The 16,833-nt window shown below is 36.7% G+C and overlaps 1 protein-coding gene across 10 annotated transcripts in view; it reads right to left on the reverse strand.

Annotated features, from left to right (window-relative positions):
• The window catches only part of LOC143228954 (sodium/potassium-transporting ATPase subunit beta-like), a 161,551-nt gene that overhangs the window by 88,517 nt on the left and 56,201 nt on the right, over positions 1 to 16,833 (reverse strand). For 2 of the 10 annotated variants that reach the window (XR_013015575.1, XR_013015569.1), the window contains one exon: positions 12,766 to 14,396. The exons of 7 other annotated variants lie outside the window; for them this stretch is intronic. The gene's annotated coding sequence lies outside the window, so the exon portion shown is untranslated. Of the gene's footprint in view, positions 1 to 11,903; positions 14,397 to 16,833 lie in introns of those variants that run through there. One more of the 10 variants, XR_013015570.1, reaches the window with a different exon arrangement.

The following is a 16,833-nucleotide window of genomic DNA, read 5'->3' on the forward strand; positions in this document are numbered from 1 at the left end:
CGATACGGTTGCCGAGATTTCAAAATTTCGTTACTTTGCTTTTCCTTCTAGTTTTAGGCCCGGCACGGCCAGGTGGTTAAGGCGTTCGACTCTTAATCCGAGGGTCGCAGGTTTGAATTCCGGTCGCACCAAATATGCTCGCCATTTCAGTCGTGGGTACGTTATAATGTTACAGTCAATCCCATTATTCGTCTGTAAAAGAGTAGCCCAAGATTTGGCGGTGGGTGGTGATGATTAGCTACCTTCTCTCTAGTCTTACAGTACTAAATTAGGGACAGCTAGCACAGATAGTCCTCGAGTAGCTTTGCGCGAAATTCAAAAACAAACAAATAAACAAACCTTCTAGTTTTATATTTTGGGTTTTGAATAAGAACAGTGTTTAAAGTTGTAAATGGGTAATTATCAACAATTTCAATTTACGTTTTCAATATCATTCACTTATACGAACAACTTTCAGAAACTTACACAGTATAGTAGAGAAACACGTATCTATTCCGTTTCCATAGAAACAGATGCGGGCGCGAATAAAAAGCGAGTTTTCCTCGATTCTTATGTTTACAGATGATAGTTGGTGTGATACCTTCCAGATGTAAGCACAAAGGTGTTAACAGTCCCTACCTTCCCATAAAAATAGTTCTCTTTGCTTAGCATTGTGGAATAGCTTGTTTTATAACGTTGTTTTGGTATTATGGCGTTGTCGATATTACAAGATTAGGGGAGATAAACAAGATGGGTAAAGTTACTAGTGATAACCTTAAAACACAGCAACATAGCATAGATAACTCAGTTAGAGAAAAACCACCTTTACATTTGATATAATTGTACGAGAACTGTTATTTTAACCGACGTTTCGCCTCTGTAGATTCTTTCGCAAATGCGAAACATGAGTCAAAATAAAAGTTCCATAACAATTATCTGAAATGTAAAAGTTGATTTTCTCTGATTTTATTATCAAAATATGCAAATCTCTCCAATGTACAATTAAAGTTTTACAGACAGTAAAGCACCGACATTTAAGAGACAAAACTCCATTACAGTTTCCAGTCTGGAAAGGTTTTTGTTTTGTTTTTCAATCCAGCAGCCTTGTCAACTTTGGCCCTTTCCATTGGCCAGTTTCCAATGTTTGATTTTAATTCTATAATTTGTCTTTTTGTTTCCTTATTGGCAATGATTTTGCTCAAAACAAAAGAGAAATAGAAAATTACTTATTGTTAAAAATCGTGCTCTTGAAGTACGCTCGGCATAATCAGGTGGTTAAGGAATTCGAATCCTACTCTGAGGGGCGCGGGTTCAAATCCCCGTCGCACTAAACATGCTCGCTTTTACAGACGTGAGGACGTTATAATGTGACGGTCAATACCACTATTCGTTTGTAAAAGAGCATCCCAAAAATTAACGGTGAGCGGTGATGACTAGCTGCCTTCCCTCTAGTCTTACACTGCTAAAATAAGAACGGCCAGCTAAGATAGCCCTCGTATAGCTTTGTGAGAAATTCTACACGAAGATAGCCCTCGTGTAGCTTTGTGAGAAATTCTACAAGAAGATAGCCCTCGTGTAGCTTCGTGAAAAATTCTACACGCTCTTGAAGCTATAAAATATGGATGGAAGTAATGAAAAGTGAAGTGTTATTAAAATTAAACGGCTTCTGATGTATAAAAGGAACAGAAGCGTATTCTCATTTGTATATATACATATATATATATACAGAAAGTTTATGTAATATCATTCTGAAAACGTTTTAAATAAATATCAAGTAATTCTGTAACTATCGTACTGATACAACGTTGTAGAAATTCAAATTTTAAACTAAAATGACAACATATGACCACCTGAGCTAAAACATGTCAGAGACTCTTAGCCCTCACGTATAATCGTCACAAATGTTAAATTTCTAACCAAAGGAAAAACAAACAGCCAACAGAATCCGCCGTCAGAAGGACTTTATACGACTCGCCGAACCATATAATAGAATTTGCTGTCACCTTTACAACGCGCCCATAGATGAAAGTACGGACAGTTTTCAGTGGGAACATGAGCAGTATTTAGAATCCTTCAATAGGCAGTCACTAACTACCAGGCCACGCCCATCCACCTTGTAGGAAATGTTTCCAAATATCGTTTTATTTGGAGAATTATGTTCTGAGCGTTAGATATTTTTCCAAATATTAAACTGAAAATTCAAATTATGACTCAAACAAAAGTACTTTTTTGGCACCATCAAATACCAGCGAAACGTTGTTTTTATATATTTAATATTAGTTTATCCTAAGTCAAGCTTATTTCGAAATCAAGATATCGTTTTGAAGGCCCGGCATGGCCAAGCGTGTTAAGGCGTGCGTCTCGTAATCTGAGGGTCGCGGGTTCGCATCCCGGTCGCGCCAAACATGCTCGCCCTTTCAGCCGTGGGGTCGTTATAAGTGATGGTCAATCCCACTATTCATTGGTAAAAGAGTAGCCCCAGAGTTGGCGGTTGGTGGTGATGACTAGCTGCCTTCCCTCTAGTCTTACACTGCTAAATTAGGGACGGCTAGCACAGATAGCCCTCGAGTAGCTTTGTGCGAAATTAAGAAAAACAAAAACAAGATACCGTTTTGTACAGAGTATGTGATGTTACTTATCTATCCTGCCATCTAGTGGCTAATATATCATTACTTGTTAATGTTATTAAATTCATTTTTGTTGTGTTTTTTTTAATTTCGTGCAAAAATACACGAGCGTTATTTGCGTTAGCCGTCCCTAATTTATCAGTGTAAGACAAGAGGAAAGGCAGCTAGTCATTACCACCTTCCACCAACTCTCGAAGTACTCTTTTATCAGCGAATAGTGGGGTTGATAGTAACATAATAACGCCCCCATGGCTGAAAGGGCGAGCGTTGATGTGACGGGGATTCCAACTGGTGATTCTCAGCTTACGAGTCAAGCGGACCATGCCGGACCAATGTTAATAAAAGGGAGATTCATCAACAAACATCCATATCGAGAAGAAAGTTAAATTACTAATATAAGATAACCGTTTCCATAATATCAAGCGATGAAATTCAAATTAAATCTTATGCACTGAGACGTTGTTTTATATCGTTCATTTTAACTTCAACAATAAATCTGAAACACACTGCTGGCCAAAATCTTAAGGCCAATGAACATAAAGAAAAAATATGCATTTTGCGTTGTTACACTCAACCACTTATTTGAGTAGAGCTTCGAAAGATGAAAATAAGAAAAGGGAAAAAAAAAAATTAAAAATATTTTTAGCATTTAATAGAGAAAACATGAACACTATGAAATTAGCCTTAATACTAGCTGGTCAAAAGACCATACGAAAGCGAAATGCCCAACAAGAGGTCTCAGTAGTGAGTTGCACGGCTGACATTGCCAATAACTGCAAACATTTGCTTTGGCATGGTTGATATAAGCGTTTTCAGAAATCTGCTGGAATGTTGTTCCAAGTGGTGAAGATGGCTTCACGAAGATCATGCACTTTTTGAAATTGACGTCCATTTCTATTTCCATCCACCCCCAAACATTTTCAATGGGGTTAAGTTCGGGCGAACACGTTGGATGGTCCAAAAGAATCACGTTATTTACCATGAAAAAGTCCTTTGTCCTGCGGGCATTGTGGATTGCAGCGTTTTCCTGCTGAAAGATCCAGTCATTTCCACACAAGCGAGAACCTTCAGTCAATGAGGATGCTCTCTCCAACATGCCAATGTAGCCAGTTGCTGTTTGACGCCCGTGTATAACCTGAAGCTCCATTGTTCCATGGAAGGAGAAAGCACCCCAGATCATGATGGTATCTCCTCCACTGTGTCGTGTAGAAAATATCTCCGGTCGGATATCCTTATCGTGCCGGTGACGTTGGTAGCCATCTTATTGTTCTTGAGCTGCATTATGCATCCGTAAGGACCTTAATTTGGTTCGACGATCGGCTGGTGTCTTGCCAGACAACCCGTCGAATCCTCCTGCTCAACTCCGATGAAATTTTCTGGGGTCGGCACTTGAAATTCTCGTCCCGTATCCCTCAGGGTCTTTTAAGAAATTTGCAAAAGCAGTTATACTACGCTCAATCTCACCAGCGATGGCATGTTGAGAGAGTTTCTCAACAATTCTCGACAATTCTCTCACGTTCAAACTCTGTCAACTTTTTAGCTTTTGCCATGCTTTTACCCAATGTAACACAGGAGATGTCAGTGGGAGATGATGTCAACGCTAGTGCTTGAACACAAATTACTAAATTTCGTTAGGTGTTTATCGATTAACGCTTCAATTCAGTGTGGTCTTAAACTTTTGACCGGCTAGTATTTAGGCTAATTTCATTGTGTTCACATTTTCCCTATTAAATGCTAAAATAGTTTTTTATTTTTATTTTTCTCTTTTATTATTTTCATCTTTCGAAGCTCTACTCAAATAAGTGGTTGAGTCTAACAATGTAAAATGCATATTTTTTTCTTTATGCTCATTGGCCATAAGATTTTGGCCGGCAATGTATGTAGTATGCTCCAAACAAGAAAACTAATAAAAAGAAGGTTCTAAAAACTGCAACTCTCCATGAATTAAGAGGTCATCATCAGAAAACATCAGAATATGATGGTTATTCATCATTACATAATCAATGTAATTATGAAAAATGCAACAAAAGGGATCTGGCATGACCAAACAGTTCTTCTAACTTTCATCTATCTACTTTGGCTGTCTTTCCTTCTCGCCAGTTTTTAGAAGATTCCAACATTTTCAGTATTCTCAATCTTTGTGGAGTATTTTAGAAAAAAGTAGTGCAATTATTAATTTTCTGGCCAGGTGGTTAGGCTGCTCGACTCTCAATTTGAGGGTCCTGGGTTCAAATTCCCGTTATACCACGTATGCTCTTCCTTTCAGACGTGGGAGCATTGTAATGTGACGTTCAATCCAACTATTTGTTGGCAAAAGAATGACCCAATTGATGGCGATGTGTGGTGATGACTAGCTGCATTTCCTCTAGTCTAACGCTGCTAATTTAGGAACAGCTAACGCAGATAGCCCTCGTGCAGCTTTGCGTGTAATTCAAAACAAGAAATAGAACTTTTTAGTTTAAAAAAGTCGTTTTTAAATTTTAAATCATTCGTGTCTTTGAAAACTGTTTTCTTTATTAAAAGATTTATTAAATAGTTATCTCATTTTTTATTCTGTTTTGCTGATAAGTGACAAGATAGAATTATATTTCATCACAAAATGAAAATCAAGATTGGAAAACATTAAATGTTTCCACTTATGTCGGTCGCTTTTCCAAACGTATGGTATTTCTTTGACGATTGCCTTAAATGTTTCGTACGAATTAGTTAACGCCCTCCTAGGTTTAGAAATGAAAGAAAAATGTTTTAGCTACTATTTATAGTACTACTTTTAATAATATCGGGCCCTTGCTAGAATGAAGCGAACAATTCTAATCAAGCGTAGAATATTCAATTTTTGTCTGCCGATATAAAATTACAGACCCCCCCCTTAACTTTTCTGTCCTGCATTTTCTATATTGCATTTTCCTTTTATCTTACGTACCAGTGGATAAAATCGAGGCTATGATGTTGCCCACGCTTATGCACATAGTGTTCTAATAACGTTTGGAAGGATTCCATGAACCGATTGTTTGAACAATCACGGTTGTCATGGCAACAGTTTACAAGGAAACGCATGATCCAATGACACGATACGATTTAAACAAAAAGAAAACTATATTGAATCGGCCTATAATTAACAATTCGTGCGTATGCTTAAAATATTGATATTATAATAGATATATGAAAGCATGCAACGATAGAGAAGCGCACAGATGGAAATAGATTGGCGGAGCAACCAATAAACCAAAACTAGAAAGTGAATGGATATATATATCGTACAACTTTACTTTTAATTTATTACAACCTTTTTGTTTCTGTTATCTGATTTAATAACGACAAAAAAGTTGCTTTTTTAGTTTTGAATTTGGCACAAAGAATAAAATAAAAATTAGCCGCGACTACGTTTCTATGTTTATTTTCTTTACTTTTGCGCAAAACTACACGAGGGCTATCTGCGCTAGCAGTCTCTAATTTAGCAGTGTAACACTAAAGAGACGGCAGCTAGTCATCACCACCCACCGCCAACTCTTGGGCTACTCGTTTACTAACAAATAGTGGGATTGACCGTAACGTTATTATGCCTCCATGGCTGAAAGGGCTAACATGTTTGGTCTGACGGAGATTCGAACCCGCGACCCTCAGATTACGAATCGAGTGCTTTAACCACCTGCCCATGCCAGGCAAAAAACTTACTTTATCATGCCATTGTTTCTGCATTTATCTTTCTTTTCTATGGCCCGGCATGGCCAAGCGTGTTAAGGCGTGCGACTCGTAATCTGAGGGTCACGGATTCGCATCCCCGTCGCGCCAAACATGCTCGCCCTTTCAGCCGTGGGGGCGTTATAAGTGATGGTCAATCCCACTATTCATTGGTAAAAGAGTAGCCCCAGAGTTGGCGGTAGGTGGTGATGACTAGCTGCCTTCCCTCTAGTCTTACACTGCTAAATTATGGACGGCTAGCACAGATAGCCCTCGAGTAGCTTTGTGCGAAATTCAAAAACAAAACAAACAAACAAACTTTCTTTTCTGGTACTTGTCTTTTTTTCAATTTGCTAGTTCTATATTTTTAAGGGTTTTTTATGAAACGTATTGTTAAACATCTATCAGTATTATTAAGAAAAACTTGCTTTTTATGGTCCCAAAATGGAAGATTTAGTTGTAACCGTTTATCCGTTTTACTACCTTGTTCGCTTCGCTCTACATAGTACTACCGACGAACCGTGAATTCGTTGAAACTCGTGCTGCTGAGGTAGTAGCGAATCAAAAAACACGTTGAGCCTCCACGTTACTTACGAATTCTTTCTTCACTAAAATTATACTTTTGGTGAAAAGAAAAAAAATTCACAGATAAATAGCCACTGTCTTCAATTATCTTGTTTGATGGCAAACAATAAAGCCATCAGTTGCTAAGTACGTTTTTAAAAGTTGATGTCATAATGAAACAAATGAGTTAGTTCCTTTATTTTACCAAATGAAATCACGATATTTAAATTTATTTTGTAAGCAAATTCTTTACTAACCAATATTTATTTATAAGATGGTTAAATGTTATGATAAATTTAGAAATCCGACAATTCTTAGTTCGAATTCTTTAGTTGGCTGAACCCATAAGTGTGAGGGCTTATAACGCTAAAAAATCAGGTTTTAATACCATGGTTCGTGAAGCAAATACACTCAATTGCATAGCTTTGTGCTTTATGACACACAAATGTAACAGGTAGCGTGATAAGAGATCGATGTGTAACTACTTTCAACAAAACCTACTTTTATTTAAACACAAAAATATGACACTTTCATTGCATAAAGGAATATTAAAACTTACATGCTGAGTTGTGTTAACAAATATGAAATTGATTTTGATATAAGGTTTATTCCAACCTATTTAACTAAGTCTTTTTAACCAAGAAACTGGCACAGTGTGAAACTAACATCAGATTAAACACAAAATGCTTTGTACTTGATGTATCGATTAGCAAAACATTGTCAGTGATGTGAAAAGAAATATTATACATCAAGTCCAGTTCCTTCACTCAACCATCTAATTCTACTTCTGTAATGACACCTTTCGACATTAAAGCGAGATACGAAACTCATAACTATTAATGAGTTGAGTAGAAACGGTGAATTACATGTTTCTCCAGCTTCCTTTTGAAGCCCCACCAGAAACATTATCGCACTACAAGACGAACTTCTTTGAAGTCTCATCGGAACAATGAAGAGAACATCAGATCTAAAAGAGAAAATGCAACTAAAAGAAAAATAGATCCTAAATAACTTTGAAGCAGATGCAGAGTGAGTGAAAGTGCTGTGAATACAATAGAAGGTGGGAAGGAAAGAGGAGTTCGTGGGCTCTTTAGAATAAATCTTCTTTACATTTGAACTATGAATGCTTTTCGCACATCTGCTGCAAATGAAGTAATTTTTTGGCTTATCAAAAGTACCGGTCAAATTTCTCGATTGTTTCTCATTCGTTTTAGGCCCGACATGGCGAGGTTGCTGGGGCTCTCAACTCGCAGTGTGAGGGTCGCGGGTTTGAATTCCCGTCACACCAAACATACTCGCTCTTTAAGCTGTGGTGACTTTATAATGTAACGGTCAATCCCACTATTCGTTGGTAAAAAGTAGTCCAAGATTTGGCGGTGGGTGGTAATGACTAGTTGCTTTCCCTGTAGTCTCATACTGTTAAATTAGGGACGGCGAGCGCAGATAGCCCTCGTGTAGCTTTGCGCGAAATTTTTTTTGCCCTAGTAGTATATTCAATTCTTAAATCTCGAAATGTGTCGTAAATTATTTTGTTAACATAACACTGCTTTGATACTTTTGTAAAAAAAAATAATAATAATATGTCATGATCAGGTTATGGTTTTATGAAACTGGGTTTTAATTAATCGTCCAAAGAGGATTTATCAGAATACAGGTGAAGTCAAAATCATCATCTGTTGCCACAAGTTGTTAGAATGTGGGCGAAGAACTTGAACTCAAAATTTTTCATCCTACACAGCCCGTGGGTTAGAAATTCTCTGTATTCTGATATAGCAATGCTGCTGACTGGTTACCCTGTCTCAGGTAAATACCCCACAAAATGCGACCAGCCAGCAGCACTCGCCACCACAAAGGTTTATTTTTTTAAAGACAATAGTATAATTAACTGTCATTCTTATTACACACCCACAACTGAAATTGTAAACTGTGGAATCACATCTCGAATCCCAAACGCTTCGATCCACAATCCAACAGGTTAAGTGTTTGTTTTTTAATTTCGCGCAAAAATACACGAAGGCTATCTGCCCACGAGTATGTTTGATGTAACGGGGATTCGAACCCGCGACACTCAGTTTACGAATCTAACGCCCTAACCATCTGGCCATGCCAGGCCTCTGACAGGTTAATCACTACGCTACGTTTGGACTGCAAGTGGAATAAAAAACCTCTGTGACTGTTAGAAAATTTTATTAGTGTTTGTTTGTTTTTGAATTTCGCCCAAAGCTACACGAGGACTATCTTCACTAGTCGTTCATATTTTAGCAGTATAAGACTAGAGAAAGTCATTACCACCCACCGCCAATTCTTGGGATACTCTTTTACCAATGAATAGTGGAAATGACCTTCACATTATAACGCTCCCACGGCTGAAAGGGCAATCATGTTTGGTGCGACTGGGATTCGAACCCGCGACCCTAGGATTACGAGCCGAACGCCTTAACACCCACCTGGCCGTGCCGGCCTTTTATTAGTGAACCCAGAAAGAAATAACAAGGCTTTCTACAACTTCTCTTAAACGTTTGTTTCCTTCTCATTATGAACATACGATACTCAAACTAATAACTATTGTAGATGCTGGAATATATAATAAATGTCGTAAAGATAAAATATCAACAAGCAGGAGTTAAAATCATGATAACTCTGCTCTAACGTCTTTAGATATGGTGAGAATCGGGCTTTATAATTTTGATATTTTATTTTCTGTTTCTCAACCACTCTAACTCTGCATTAGTCGCCATTCAATAAGTCACCTGGTTAGAAACTTTAAACTGGTTGCTCTATTTTATTTGCCTTAAAACGTAGAAAAACAAAGTTCGTATGCATTGAACAGAGACCTCTCTACAAATATATCTAATTTAGGAGCACACAAAACCTACTGTAAAAAGCTTAGATTTTATTACCTCCTGCTCTGCAGCCTTTAGTGAGGATCTGTCTGATAGGAAAGCTCAATTTGAACGTTAAACAACAACGAAAGAAATAGCTTACAAGTCCACAAGTTACGACCATTTTGAGAAACGTCATCAAATTACAGTTTCAGAGCATCACGAGTTTAGCACCATCATATAAATTGTGAGCATCTAAAGAATCCAAAGCGTAGAGAGGAATTTGAATGATTTTTTAAGCTAAATATAATAACAGTATGCTGCATTGTCGCTTGTTCATTTACACGATAAAATAACACTTCTGGCTGTCTGCGTTGTGAAATGTTAGATATGTATTTATGTATTAGATAGGTATCGAAACTATATTTTTTAACTGTCAAATTTATTGCTAAACCACCAAGAGCAACGCGATTAACTGTATTTATCCTTTTTTGCGTTATAGCTACGAATAAATGAAAACACGTACACAACTTTATATTAGGTAACAAAATTTGTTTGATACTTTTTTTTCTAATACAAAATCTTCGTGGTTCGTTTTTTTATCGGATATCAAGCAAGCTACACGAGGGCTATCTGTTTTAGCCGTCCCTAATTTAGCAGTGTAAGACTAGAGGGAAAGCAGTTAGTCATCACCATTCACCGTCAACTCTTGAGCTACTCTTTTACCGACGAATAGTTGGAGTGAACGTCACATTATAACGTCCCCACAGCTGAAAAGACGAGCATGTTTGATGTGACAAAGATTTGAACCCGCAACTCTCAGTCGAGTGTTCTAACCATCTGGCCATGCCGGGCCAATTTCAACAGGATGACATTATGCGAATAAATTATTATTAATGACAAAGATACATTTATTTTCGGTCCTACGTAAGAAACGGTTTCGATTCGTTTAGCTTGTACGTTTAAGCATAAAGCCGCACAATGAGCTTTCTTCACTTTATTCACCGCGAAAGAACGAACCTCGGATTTTAGCGTTGTCAGTCCGTAAACTTACCTCTAACCTACAGGGTACCCGTAATAAACGATAAAAAACCAGTAATTATTAGAAAGTAAGATAATCTTTATATTCATTATACACCTGAATGTATTTCAAATCTTCACTCGTAGTTGTATTAACTAAATGATTTTGCGTTGCATTCGCTCTTAATACACAACGGTTTACACGAGACAGTAAAAAATATTTCTTCAGCTCAAGCCCAAAGCATCATGAAACTAACACTTCATATAAGATTACGAATCAAAATAAGTAAATAAATATTTACACACAAATATATAAACAGCATGGCCAGGTGGTTAAGACGTTCGACTCGTAATCTGAGGGTTGCGAATTCGAATCCCCTTCACACAAAACATGCTCGCCCTTTTAACCATAGGGACGTTATAATGTGACGGTCAATCCCACTATTCGTTGGTAAAATAGCAGCCCAAGAATTGGGTACTGATGACTAGCTGCCTTCCCTCTAATCTTACACTACTGAATTAGGGACGTCTAACACCGATAGCTCTCGTGTAGCTTCGCGCGAAATTCAAAAACAAAACCAAACAGTGGTACTGCTGGAAAGATACAGTGGAAACATCAATGACCTCTTGACAGCAGGGACGTAAATCCTGGGGGGATGGGGAGTATACACCCCCTTCATTTTAGGTGGGAGGTATGGTGCATACAATCATCCCACCCCTACAGTTTGGTCTGTTGATTGTTTTATTGCATCACAGGCTTACAAATTGTTTGTTTGTTCTTGTGATTCTCGTGTTCTTACCAATCGAATTACATAATTAGGCCTAGATGTAGGCTTTCTCAGTAGCCGAAATGTACATCTTTAATATAGGCGTGCTTCTAAGCTTTTCGATTTAAGCGATAGTTCGTAGGCCTAAGTATACATGCAAGTATCGTGGCAACAAGATTACTCTGTGACTGCATGTTTACAGCTTTCAGGTTCACGTAATCAGAGATTACCAATTTGCAAATTAAACAGTCTACATAAGTGGTTACAAAAATCATCCCCCCCATTGGGTGTAAAAAAATCTACGATCCTGCTAGACAGTGTTCATTGCTGTAGCTCGTTGGAAAAAAAAAGCTTGTGTTTTATGAAACCACATATAATTTATTCTTAGTGATAAGGCAAATAATATTTAACTGAAAATAAAAAATCACGTAATAAAGTTCGGTTTACAATTGATCGCAGAAAGGGACGTGTTTGATCTGACTGTCTCCGACATCACACAAAAGCTAATCTTCGATACCCGTCACTAATTTTGAAAATACAAACTATAAGGAACAAAACTAGTCAGTACCGCTCTCCGCAATCTCTTGAGATACTCTTGTTAGACCGCATAAAGGGATTTTACAAGACATTTGTAACGTAGTACAAAAATTGATTTTAGAACATGAAATCGTAACGGAAAGTCAACATAGAATCCCAAGCCAACATGTTAAAAACGAATCCATGTTCATCCCTTCAGTCTGAAACTAACATATTTATACGTGTGTAAATCTTTAAAGTAAAACAAACATACCTGTAAGTGTGCTCATCTTCAGAGTAAAACATATTCCATGTGTCATATTCCATGGGAAAAGATATTTTAACACATAACACAGGCCTGCGATAGTTTTATCACCTTGAAAGTTTCACATGTTCTATACTAATTCCTGTAGACTGAATCCGGAAATGACGTCCATTTTTCTCCATCACACATTCCTCACAAAACGTCATATGTATTGTTATCAAACAAATGAATCATTTTCTTTGGCATTCAGGTCACATTTTGTTATGCTTGAAGTTTTGAAAATCAATAGCTATTGATTTCTCTACATCAATTGCAACGTGACAGTGTTTTCGATCGTCCTAGAACTCAAAAGAGACACACCGCTAGTATATAAACGGTCAAAAGGCCTCATGACGTGTCATTTCTGGATACTATTTGTTTGTGCGTGCAATTTGATATTATTTATTTATCATTATTTATTCGTTACTATGGCAACAAGATAATATGTAAATGACCCAAAATATTCTGCTGTACTTGTGGTAAATTTATTGTGAAAGAAAAGGCAAAACATTACACAATTCGTCAAAAAGGATTGTTTCGTATATTTTAGAATAAATCTTGATGATTGAAACAAAAATATGGGTCCGCACAAATCTGCACAGTTTGTTTCGAAGAGTTTAAACAACGGTAATAAAAAGTCTTTGTGTTTTGGAATTCTAGTGATCTGGCATGAACCTAGCAACCACAAAGATGACTGCTATTTTTATTCGTGTGACGTGCAGGGCTACACCACTCGAAATAAAAAGGAAATTTCTTATCTTCAATCAGCTATAAGACCTGTTGGTCATGGCCTGATGTACGCAAACCTACTACACCGAAGTCTCTTGGCATAGTTTACTTTAATTCTGAATTTTAAGTCAATAAAAATAATGGTATGGACTGTTTTCAACCTGAAACATCCGGTGAACCACAACTTGTCACAAGTTTAAAGAGAAGTGTGGGTTGCCTTTAAACATGTTATTGACATTTTTTTACGAAACAACAAGGACCCAAATTACTAAAGTATTGTTGATAATATGCTCGATAAATTCAAAGAGTTGGGTTGTAACATGAGCTTCAACGTTTATTTCCCACAGTCAGATATTTCTCTTGAAAATCTCGATACCGCCATCGAAAAACAAAGGGAAGAGTTTCATCAAGACATCAGGAGAATGGAGAGGAGATAAGAAAAGGTGAAACATTAGCATGGTGGCTGATTACTGCTGTTCACTGAAACGAAATGCTCCAGACACAAGACAAAGAAGAAAGACAACAACACGAGACTTTGAGACTAAAAGACGTAGATTTCACGAAAACAAAATCAGGATGAATGAAGATATATATTGATTTGACATCAATGTTCTTCCTTTGTCTTCAGTTTGCTTTATTTTAGTTAACAAACATAATAATAATAATAAATGTTTATTGTGATAAAAAATAGTAATTTGATCTGAGTAAGAATTTTCTTTTATTTCTGATTTGTAAAAAAATCCTTGGGCGATAAAAAAAATTAATATTATTTCCGAAATCTGCGTCGTTAAATTATGGAAAATACGTTATTAAAACCAAACCAATGTTATGAAGTTTAAATTCGCAGACCTGTATTACACAAGAATCACTAGACAGCTAATAAAGAAGTGTCCTTGGAACAGTATTTTTAAAAAATTTTGATCCCACTTGGAAAATATCTAAGTATTAAGTTTTCCTTCCAGGCTACATGTATAAACATTCTACAGAGCTTATCCTACACTTTTTTAAGCAATAAACCTGACTTCTTTTATTTCTAATCTTCTTAACGTGAGCATTCGAGAGATTAGCTTTCAAGTTTCACGACAGAAAAAAAATCGAAAATTTTCAATTCTAGTAACATCAGACTAAGTTAATTATGTAAACAAATGAGTAGCCAACAGGCTGTCAGAATCCATTTCGAATCTAATAATTCTTTCTATAGAAAGAACATCAGATATTTCAAGGCCAGGTGTGATCAGCCTGTGAATCCGAGAAGGCATGATTTGCCGCAAAAACATGCACCGCATTTTGGAGCCAAGAGTGACAACAAGGAAAGCAGTGCAAAATCTAATGCTGGACGTTGTTGACTAGATGTCTTCCTTTATCCTGACAGTCGAAAATTATGGACCTGAAATAAACAATTGATTACATTGTATGTTGGATTTATGGCAAAGCTAGTAATTCTACCTTCTTACGTTTCAAATTTTGAATTACTTACCAGAAGAAAGCAACATCCTACCACCAACTACCCCTGCTGAGGGATTAGTTTTCACTAATATAACAAACACACAGCTTAAAATGTGGGAAATATTTTGTAGCATTTCACCAATTTGAACCCGATATCACAGCCTCGGAATCCGGAGCTGTAAGACAGGGTAAATTCATTCCCCGATAAGCAAACATTGAATTTAATTACGAGTACTTACGGTTATTTAAAAAATTTAAAACATTTTAGAAGACTGCTAGCTCAATATCTTAACATTTTGTACATGTTTGATTTCTTGTTTGTTTGTTTTTGAAATTCGCGCAAAGCTGCACGAGGGCTATCTGCGCTAGCCATCTTCAATTTAACAGTGTAAGACTAGAGGGAAGGCAGCTAGTCATCACCACCCACCACCAACTCTTGAGCTGCTCTTTTACCAACGAATAATGGGATTGACCGTCGCATTATAACGTCCTCATGGACGAAAGGGCGAGTATTTTTGGTGTGACGGGGTTTCGAACCCACGACCCTCAGATTACGAGTGGAGCACCATGTCAGGTTGAATCTTATATTAGCAATATTCTAATTACTTTATAGAGAGCATCACTCGATGAAATAAAATATTTTTGTTTGATTTTCATCAATTATTTGTTTAGGATTTCAACAAATTTCTATAGAAAGAATTATTAGATTCGAAATGGATTCTAACAGCCTGTTGGCTACTCATTTGTTTACATAATTAACTTAGTCTGATGTTACTAGAATTGAAAATTTTCGATTTTTTTTTCTGTCGTGAAACTTGAAAGCTAATCTCTCGAATGCTCACGTTAAGAAGATTAGAAATAAAAGAAGTCAGGTTTATTGCTTAAAAAAGTGTAGGATAAGCTCTGTAGAATGTTAATACATGTAGCCTGGAAGGAAAACTTAATACTTAGATATTTTCCAAGTGGGTTTCAACAAATTGGCAATTTAAATATAGCGTTTAATTCGAAATGGGTGAAAAAAATCATCCTAAGAACTATTTCTCTGAGTTCTCCAAATTATCTCATGTCAATTTATGACATGTTTTATAGACCCCACTAAACGTTGCCAAACAATTTCACTTTATGTCACATTTTGTGGACGTCACTAGATGTTTGCAAACATTTCCAAGTGATGCTAAATAACGATTCGAGCCTCTTAACCACCTGGCCATGCTGGGCCTTGATTTCTTGTACTCGTGTCTCACGTGCGTAGCAGACTGTTTACATTCTTACATAAAACACTTCTAAACTGTGAACATTAGAAAAATTGAATGAATATATAACACAATAACTACTTTTTATCTTACTTTCCTAGTAATTATATCATAATAAATAAATTTAGTTCGTTTCTCCCAGTATATAGCAGGTTCGTTGTTGTTTAACTTTCCACAGGGCTCGGCATGGCCAGATGGTTATGGCGCTCTACTTGTAATCAGGGGGTCGCGGGTTCGAGCCCCGTCACACTAAATATGCTCGCCCTTTCAGCCGCGGGAGTATTATAAAGTGACGGTTAATCCCACTGTTAGTTAATTAAAAAGTAGTCCAAGAGTTGGCGGTGGATGTTGATGACTAGTTGCTTTCCTTTTGACGAAACACTGATAAATTAAGAACTACTAGCACAGACAGCTCTCGTGTAGCTTTACGTAAAATTCACAAACAAACAAACATTTTTTCTTGATAAATAAGAAGTAAAGAAACCTTAGCATTGTTCTGAACTAAGAAACTAAAATAAACCGAACTCTTTCAGAAAGTACAATTACATTTTATGATTCAGATTTCTCATTTTTTGTGTTTTATTTGTTGTTTAGCGCAAAACTACACAGTGGGGTATCAGTGCTCTTCCACTGCAGCTATCGAAGCCCGATTGTTTACTTGTTGCTGAGCAACCGGGAGAAGCCTCATTTTGTGAACGCAAAGATTTGCTAAGAGTTCTTGTATTTCAATAAGATCTTTTGCTTTTTCTACATTTCTAAATGCGGGTATATTTTTCTGTTTAAAAATTGTGTACATGTGAAATATCAGTACAGCTGCTTTCAGAAACATTAGCGTTGGTACTTTGTGCACAAACAACAAAACTAGTTCATGAACTTGCTTAGCGTGAGATTAAAGCCAGACGCTGTTGTTTTCATTAAACTCGTATATGAGATTCTTCCATTAGAAATAAGAGAGAGGGGCGAAATGTTTCTCTCTTTAAAATCTACATTACTAAAGTAAATAAAGAGTGCGTGCCTTAACCGTAATTTCTAGGATAATGACCTTAAAATAACTTTTCAAAAATTCATTTTAAAAGAGTTTACCCAATACTTACATCTGAATTAACATCTGTTAATTCTCCGTAT

Source organism: Tachypleus tridentatus, chromosome 10 (genome assembly GCF_004210375.1).
Source record: "Tachypleus tridentatus isolate NWPU-2018 chromosome 10, ASM421037v1, whole genome shotgun sequence".
NCBI classification, from domain to species: Eukaryota; Metazoa; Arthropoda; class Merostomata; order Xiphosura; family Limulidae; genus Tachypleus; species Tachypleus tridentatus.